Here is a 9,670-nt window from a genome sequence, read left to right on the forward strand (position 1 = left end):
TCGGAATGATTTGGTATGGAATTATTTGGAAGTAAAAGAAGTCTGTTTTTTTGTTGTTGTTGGTTTTCCCATTACTATTTTCAGTGTTCATTTTTTTTTTCCCTTGGAGTGATATAAATGGCAAAAATGTCTCTAGGACTTTACGGTAGGTGAATCTTATGAAAAATAAAATGCAGGTGACTACAAAATCTGGAAAAATACACATTTATCTTTTAATTATTGAGCTCCCTTAATTCTCAGGAATGCTAAAGGTACAAATTTATGAAAATTACTGAAAATTAGACAACCAAATCATTTGAGGTAATGCATTATAAACTGACATACAAAGGCAAATAGAAATAATACTTTACGGATGGGAGAGATACTACAGCAAGTTAAGGTGCTTGACTTGTACACAGCCAACCTAGGTTCAATTCCCCAGCACCCTATATGGTACCCCAAGAACTGCCAGTACAGAGCCAGGAGTAACCCCTGAGCATCACTGGGTGTGGCTTCAAACACCCATCATTCCCCAAAAAAGAGATGTTACTTGAATATGCACTGTTGATTGCAATTTTGCAAGTTGCATTTGAGCCATGAGAATTGCCCTTGAGGAACAATATGTTGAACAGTCATGGAGTATCAGTGAACTCATATGTGTTTGCCTATGTTTTAAGATCTTACGGCTACCCGAACAATTTTGACTTAGAAGACTGAAGAATAACCATAGATGTTAAACCCTGTTAAAACTGTCAACCTGTTGGCTGTGTACAAGTCAAGCACCTTAACTTGCTGTACTATCTCTCCCGTCCGTAAAGTAATATTTCTATTTGCCTTTGTATGTCAGTTTATAATGAATTACCTCAGATGATTTGGTTGTCTAATTTTCAGTAATTGGTGCTGGGGGCTGGAGCAAGACAGCCTGCCTGCAAAGCACGAGCTCAGCTCTTTGAGCTATCTTTCTTTATGGCCCACGTTAATTTCTTTAATAGTTCAATGAGTGGCGTTTTGATAGAAAATCAAATATTTATGGTGCTTTGTACATAATGGATATTTGGGAAGACTTTCTAGAGTTAAATGATATGTGAGTTTCCACATTTGAATTCGACTCATACTGAGGTTCCTCTTCAGTTGTGTCTCTTTCCTCTCAGACACCAGTGCCTTCACCCTTAGTACTGGGACTCCTCCTTTTCGAAGTTGCTTTTGCTTGAAATCTCAATTATTTTAAATACCAAGTTTTAATAAGCAATCATTCAGAGAAGGAAAAAGATTAATATGGGGGCGGGGAGGGGTGGGGTTTTGGAAAACTTTCATGGAAGAAGCCGGTCCTGCCTTATTGGCATTTATGGTGACGGGGAGGGGGAGGTTACTGGTTTGGAATTAGGAGAAAAGAGGGAATAACTACTAAGCAGGAAACATTCCATTAGTGACGGTACTGAGGTGGGAATGAACAGAGTCTACTTGGGATGGTGAATAAATAGACTGAGCTTAATCAAGAGGTGATGAGGTGTAAGAATGCAATGGGAAGGTGGGTTGGAAATGCAGAATGAGGCCAGAGTAGAGGGCCTCGAATATTAGTCTCAAGTTGTACCGTTTAGGACTTTGTAGGACGTCATTGGTGTTTCATTTGTCTATCTATTGTTGGGCGTTGAGTGGGTTTGGGCCACACTTGTCCAGTGGTCAGGGCTTACTCATGGCTTTGTGCTCAGGGATCGCTTCTCACGGGACTCAGGAGACCATATGGAATACTGAGATTGAACCCAGGACAGCCAGGTGTGAGGCAAGTGCTTTATCTACTGTAGTGTCTCCAGCCCCTGTCTTTAACTCGTGGGTATATAGGGAAGCCAGGAAACCAATTTGCAAAATTCTTGTAGAGTTCTCGACGTGTGGTACTGAACCCTTGGTGCTCAGTAGTGGACCATAGAATGTGAGGGCATGGAATCGACACGCTGTGGTGCCAGGCATTTTGTTAAGTATTTTCACATTGCATCCTTTTATCCTTCTCACCACCATGAAGGGTGAGTGTGGTGTTAGTTCTATTGCCATAGGACAAATTATCCCAAACCATAGTGGCATAAAACCAGGTACATTTATTATTGGACAATTTATATATGCTGGGAGTCAGGTGAGGGGGAGCTGGGCACTCTGATGCAGTCACCCGTGTCGCCTCAGCGGTCATCTCTGGGCTGGAGGACGTGGACTCAGCTTCCTGCTCACACAGGCTGTGGCAGGTATCAGTCCCTCAGTTCCACCCTCCTTTCGTGCCCTGTGGTTCTCTTTAGAGGGCATCTCACAACATGGCAGCCTGTTTGATCAGAGCAAGCAAGCAAGAGGGCGAGGGAGAGAGCCAGAAAGAAAAAACGAGTGGGAGAGATGGGGAGGGGTCCCACGTACCAGCAGGCGGAGTCACAGCCCTGCCGCTGGTCCCTTTGCTGTACTTTCTTCCTTAAAAGCAAGGCACTAGATCCATCCCACCCTTGAGGGGAGAGACCTTCCACATTTATTGTGTTGTGTAAGCATGTCATGGAGAGGGAATAGCAGGGGATGAAGCCGGGAAGGGAGACAGGGAGTGTCTTTGCTGCCCCTTTTGACCCCGTGAGAGTAAAGTACATTTAATTTTGCAAGCATGAAATGTCAGAGTAGTAATGGTGGTTTCGAGTGGACACAGTATTTTTGGGTAAATATAAAGGCCCTTGAAATATGATCCTTGATATTTAAACCAATTGTAAGGTGAGAAGGTAAGGGAAATTATATTGAACGTATCTCCGTGACCTGTGTTCAGAGCCTCAGCTATCATTTGTGTTGCCTCAATCATTGTGAGTATAAAATTGACGCTTCAAATTTTATGCCAACTGACCATAAAGATGGCCAGAGTAATATTGTGTACATATGGCCACCAATAGACTACATCTGTGACTAAGTGTCTGATTTATTTTTGTAACCATCTTTTATGTGCCCTTTCCACCCACGGAGTTGTCTTATAAATTGTGCTCATTTTGCTTCTGTTATATTTGAGATATCCCTGGCCTCGCTCACATAGAAAAATCCTTGTACGTTTCACACAGTTGAACATTATAGCAAGATTCAGTGGCAAGACATTTTTGGAAAGTGGCCCAGGTAAGGAGTGTCTCCACATAGCTGCAGAGAGGATCTGCTAGCCCCACCAAAGAAAAGGAGCCGGAGGTAGTTTTTTTGCTGGAGGATTTCCGAAGCAGCCATTACGCTTTCCTGGAGCCGCTGGGCTGACTTGGTTCTTCAGAACTCATCCATCCTCTCCCACTGGTGTCTGTCACCCTCAAGAGAAATACTGATCAGGAGCCGGAGTGTAGTCCAACGGGTAGGGCATTTGCCTTGCACGTGGCCCTTCAGGCTTAATCCCTGGCATTCCATATGGTTCCTGAGCACCACCAGGAGTGATTCCTGAGTGCAGAGCCAGGAGTAACTCCTGAGCATTGCAGATGTGACTCCCCCCCCCAAAAAAAAATAGAGAAATATTAATCACTAGAACACTTCTTTTGTTCCCTGTTGTCAGAGAAACAACTGGTGGTGCTCAGGGACTGACTCCATGCTCAGGAATCACTCCTGGCATTCTGGGGACCTTATGGGGTGCTGGGAATCGAATCAGAGTTGGCTGCATGCAAGGCAAGTGTCTAAAACCCATGTATATCTCTCTGACCCAAGGTTTGTATTTTTTATTTTTAAACTTTTTAACTTTAAATTTTTTTAAATCACTGTGAGATAGAGCATTACAAAATTGTTCATGATTGCATTTCAGTCATACAGCGTTCCAATACCCATCTCTTCACCAGTGTAATTTTCCAGCACCAGTGTCCCCAGTTCCACTCCTTCAAACCACCCCTCACCCCAGCTTGCCTCTATGGCAGGCATCTCTCTCTCTCTCTTTCTCCCTTCCTCCCTCCTTCCCTCCCTCCAAATCATATTTAGGCATTATGGCTTGTGATAACAGATGCTGAAATGTTATCATCTATATCCCTTTACCTGCTTTCCATACTCAGTTCTTGTCCAGAGTGATCATTTCCAACTAGTATTGTCATAATGGACCCTCCTCTAAACCACCCTCCATCTCCCACACCATTGACCCACCATTGACTGGTCCTCTTAGACTGTTTTCCTGGCATTGGATAACAGCTTGTGTTCTTAAAGATGCCCATGAAACAAGTCTGCAGCACTTGAACCTTAAGTCACCCTTACCCAACCTGTTTATTGCTTATCACAAGTACTCATTCTATTTTGTTTTATTGGAGGGTCTCATGGCCATGCCCAGTGATATTCAGGAGCTCTTCCTGGCTCTGTGCTCAGGAGGTGGTGCCAGGGAACCGAACCAGGTTTGTGGCCAGTGGAGCTGCATGCAGGGCGCGTGCCTTACCTCCTGTATTATTTCCGTGCCCCCTTCCCCAATACTCATTTTAATATGATAAGAACTAGTAAACAAAGCTTTTAAAAGTTATTTTTTTTTCTGTTTTACCCAAATAGCTTAATAAATATGAGCATTGTGCCTGGAGACATTCTAAAGAAGTCGAAGGGTTAGTTTGACATCTGTGTAAGTTTTGTTTGCCCATAAAACCATGGGTGGGTGAGCGGGTGTATCATGGGTATCTCAAACTTAACATATCCAAGACTGAGTTTCTGATTTCTCCTTCATCATGTATACTTTCACCAGTCTTCCCTGAAAATGCCATCACCCTGCTTCCTGCCCTTGCCCTCTTTATAAAACCTATTTGTTTGTGTGTTTTTTTTTTCCAAGCTAGGAATCTGGGAGTTGTCCTTGATTCCTAGCCTCCTTTTTTCTCTACCACTTCTAGTCTCTCGAAGTTTTGTTGGTTCTACCTTTAAAATACATACTGATTTTTGGTATCTACATTTCTCATGCTGCTGCCCAGTCCAAAGTGTCACCAGTAGGTAACTGATACAGCCTCTTAACGGGTTTCCTTGTCCTCTCTGGTTTTTTTCTTGTATACTCCTGTCACTCTTCTTCCTTCCGTACGCCAGCGCCCCCGCCTCCCATGTTATCCTTGACGGCCTCCTCTAGCTTCAGAAACACAATACTGGCCTGTCAACCCTGTAAGATCTGGCCACTGCCTGCTTACCTGCCCTCAAGCTTTTCACTCCGCTCTCTGCACTGGCCTTTTCTCCAGTTCCAGAGCACACCAGTTACATTCCTGCCTTTTAGCACTTTCTCCTGGTCTGCCTGCAATGCTGCCCTGCCGCCCTGCCCTGGTCCCTTTTATAAAATCTTATCCTTCTTTAGATCTAACCTAAATTCTCTTGCTGATGTTTTCCTTGGCCACCCTTTGTTTTCTATTCACAGTTTGTCTTTATTGATTTATTCCTTTTTCCCAGGGGATTGTCTTCCCCTACCACATGCATGTCAGTTGCATGAAGACTGGAGCATGGCCTATTTCATGCATGGCCCATCCCCCACCACTGATATGCAATAAAATCCCCTAAGTATTCCCCTACCTCATTTATCTGTTTGACTTAACCTTCCATTAACTTTCCGTGTCCATTCAGGGGTAGAATCGTTTTTATTTGCCCTTATTGCTTTAAGATGAGCTAGTCAAAAGTCGCAGTAGATTGCTGTCCTTAGGGTCACACATGCGATTTTTCGTTAGCAGCCTTACTAAGACTAACTTACCTGGACTCACTGAGGCCTAGGATACACTGTTAAAGTCAGTGGGTAGTTATTGTACCAGTACCTGGAGGAAAGGTTTGCGCCTGGAAGCAAGAGCCGCCCCTAACGGTGCAGAGAATGCTTTTCTTTATCATTCCATCTGCTTGGCCCCTGAGAACATGGTTTCTTGTGGACTGAATATTCCCGTGGCAACACTGAGACAGTCTGTGTTTTTCAGCAAACAAGGCCCTGATTTGTTGTCATAATAACCTTCAGTAATCATTAAGGTATTTGGGGAAAAGTCAGGGCTCCATTCCCGAAGGAGAAAACAGTGTATATATTGAAAAAAGAGATAAGATAGTCACCCACCATTGTCTGAAATTGTATCAGTGTCTTTAATTAGCAAATTGCATATTTTCAGCTTCCTTTTGCTTGTTATGAGTTAACACAATGCCAGTCACAATTTATCCCTTAACTCTAGTCAGCCACTGGCACTTTCAGAGATAGGAACTAGCTCCATACTTTAAGAAGACAGAGTTTAAGGAGAGTCAGATTTTGTTTAAAGTCACTCCTAAGTGGAAGAACTGGGATTTGAACCTAGTTCTGTTTGATTTCAAAACAATGACAAATACCAAGTAACTATTGCAAAAAAATTTTCAAGCTCTTTGACATTTTTTACTATTTTAACCAAAAAAGGTTTTGAGTTTGTTGGACTTAAGCCTCTGCATCTAAATTTATGTATAGATGATGTGTATATGCATATATTACATATAAATAAGTAGTTTTTTTGCATATGTAAAATTACTTTCTCATATCAGGTATCTATATTTCACTACATCCTATTTACATGGGATTAATGTACATAAAAGCCAGGAGGAGTATTCCTGTATGTCCCAGTTTCATGGCCGAGTCACATTAAAGGAGCCCTATTCATTATAATGGGCAAAGGGTTTAAGTTATTTACACAATGAAGAGTTGCATTGGGAAAGAGGGTGAGGAAAAGACACAGTAACATTTTGGGTTGCGTAGTATGGTGGCAGGGGCAATAGCACAGCGGGTAGGGTGTTTGCCTTGCACGCGGCCAACCCGGGTTCAATTCCTCCATCTCTCTGAGAGCCCGGCAAGCTACCGAGAGTATCCTGCCCGCATGATAGAGCCTGGCAAGCTACTTGTGGTGTATTGGATATGCCAAAAACAGTAACAACAAGTTTGACAATGGAGATGTTACTGGTGCCCGCTCGAGCAAAGGGATGCTACAGTGCAGCATGGTGGCTGAGATAGAAGGTACTGATAGGAGAGACTAGGGGATTTTCCAGGTACCACTCTTGGTTGTGGACTGGTTCTCTGTCAGCCATCTTCAAGAGAGACAACTGAAAATTAGATTGTTGGACAGGTAGGTGTTATTTTTGGTTCTGTTTTATAGAGGAAGAAACTGAAGCACCAAGTTCACAATAGGCACATAGAAATCAGGAAACATCCCACCGCTAACAAGGGGCTTGAACCCAAGCAGCTTGACTTCAGAATTGATATACATGACTGTTTTGTTTTTTGGCCATCCTGGTGATTTTCAGGGGCTGTTCCTGACTCTGTGGCAGGGGAGAAGGGTGATGATCCTGGTGGTTCTCAGGGAACCATGTGGTGCCAGGGACTGAACCCAGGCCTCCTACATGCAGAGCACGAATTGATATTTGAAACCAGTAACCCAAACCATTAACCTCTGATTAATGAGCAGTAATTTTCTTAATTATTACTGTTTTTATGTTTACTTAGGGCCGGAGCGATAGCACAGCGGGTAGGGCATTTACCTTGCACACGGCTGACCCGGGTTCGATTCCTCCGCTCTCTCGGAGAGCCCTGCAAGCTACCGAGAGTATCTTGCCCGCACTGCAGAGCCTGGCAAGCTCCCCGTGGTGTATTGGATATGCCAGAAACAGTAACAACAAGTCTCACGATGGTGCCCGCTTGAGCAAATCAATGAACAATAGGACGACAGTGCTACAGTGCTATATTTACTTAAAAAAGTAACATAGTGGTCGACAGTTATTCCAGCAAAGAGTCAGAAAGCACCAAGTTCACAATATGCACAGCTGCCAAACAGAAAACACAAAAAGTGCTTTTGTTTCCCAAGGCTGAGGGATTGAGTGTGGCAGTGGCCATCAGCCCACCTCTTCCTTGGGCCTCTCTGGCCTAAGGTGCGCCCTCAGGCTTCCTCACATTTGTCTGTATTTGTTTTTAACTTCTGGCATATAACATTCTCAGTGGAGATCAATTATACAGTCCAGGATTAGTCATCCTTACGTATGCATGATGTGTGTGTATGTATTTTTTTGGGGGGCGCGTGTAGGATGCTGGGAATCAAACTCAGAACCTCACTCTTACCAGGTACTGTACCACTGAGCTTTCTCCCCAGCCACATTAGCCAGTGTGGTGACACTGAACGAACTTGCTTCATTGGCCCTTGGCTTCAGTTCTACTCCCCACCCTGCTGGCCACCTACTGGAGCCACAGAAGGAATGATCCAAGAAGGCCGGTACCTGGCACCAGTACTGCTTCCATTCCTTCTTCCGGAGCCCACGGACACTGCCCCAGGTTGAGCATGTGACAGTTCCTGCACCTGGGTTGTGCTTCGTACTGTTCAGCAGTATTAGCCCAGACCCTTGGCAGCAGCTGTCAGATACGGCAGAAGGAGCCCTGGGTGTGGCAGAGAACTCAAACCTGAGGCCTAGGAGTGGACCAACCCCCAACCCTCCAAAACACGGAGGCAGAAGAAGGTAAAGAAAAACAACACGTTCATTTCTCCTTCAGAGTGGATTTCTGGCCAGAGTTCAGATGCCCAGGTTTGAGCTTAAATGTTTTTTCCAGTTTCGGAGCCTGTCTTTGCCAGGACTCTGCTCACACCATCATCCACATGGAAGCTGAAATGGGGACCAGGTTAGGCTGTGAAAAATAAATGCAAAACTCATTCCTGGACTGTAGCCCTGGGCCCACTGCAGAAAGGCAGGGACGAGGGGAGGCTCCTGGAACCACACTCACTGGCTGAGCAACAGGGGACTCAGGGGCCCTTCCCAGGTCAGATGAGCCCCACGTGTTGCAGTGATCACTTATGGAACTCTCAGGGTGACCCTGTTAAGAGGCAAATGCTGAGGTGTTACAAATCTCGATTCAGAACTCATTGTCTCTAATTCTGAGTGACTGGGAAAATTCTCCTTTGCCTGAATGTCCTCCTGTGAGGATTAAATGAGAAAAGGCTGGTAGAGGGCTCAACACAGCTCCTGGGAGATACTAACAGAGGCAGTGGGGTGACATCATTTGGCAGATTCCAGAGCCTGGCAAACTACCCGTGGTGTATTCGATATGCCAAAAACAGTAACAACCAGTCTCACAATGAAGACATTACTGGTGCCTGCTTGTGCAAATCGATGAGCAACGGGATGACAGTGCTATAGTGCTAGAATGATGAAGTCTCTAGAATGGCTCCTCCAATGAAGAAACCATATAGCTGAACAGACTGGCCAAGAGTCTGCTTTGCTAGAAGTCTAGAATCTAATAAAGTTCTTAGATTATTAGGGGAATAATCTAAGTTCTTAGATTATTAGGGGAATACTTAATTTGGGAAAAAAGACTGTAGAAAATATTCAAATATACCAAAAGACTGGTATTCAAAAAATCCGGGGGCTAGAGAGATAGTACAGTGGGCAGGGCACTTGCCTTGCACACAGCTGACCTGGATTCAATCCCTGGTATCCCATATGGTTCCCTGGGCACCGCCAGGAGAGATCCCTGAGTGCGGTGCTAGCTAGGAGTAAACCCTGAGCATCGATGGGTGGGGCCTCTAAACAAAAAAATCTGTCAGGTTACTGACTGACCGCTATGCTTGGAGACAGGTGACTAGTGCCCATTCACAACAGTGATGCTTTGTGAACATAGTTGGGAAAAGTCACTACATTAATGGGTGACTACAGCCTTCAGCAAGCAACAGCAGCAGACCCGTGGAGAATGGAGATCTGATTTGCAGGATTATCCACATTTTCACATTCAGAATTAGTCTCAACACAAAAA

The sequence above is a fragment of the Sorex araneus genome, chromosome 3 (genome assembly GCF_027595985.1).
Source record: "Sorex araneus isolate mSorAra2 chromosome 3, mSorAra2.pri, whole genome shotgun sequence".
NCBI lineage: Eukaryota > Metazoa > Chordata > Mammalia > Eulipotyphla > Soricidae > Sorex > Sorex araneus.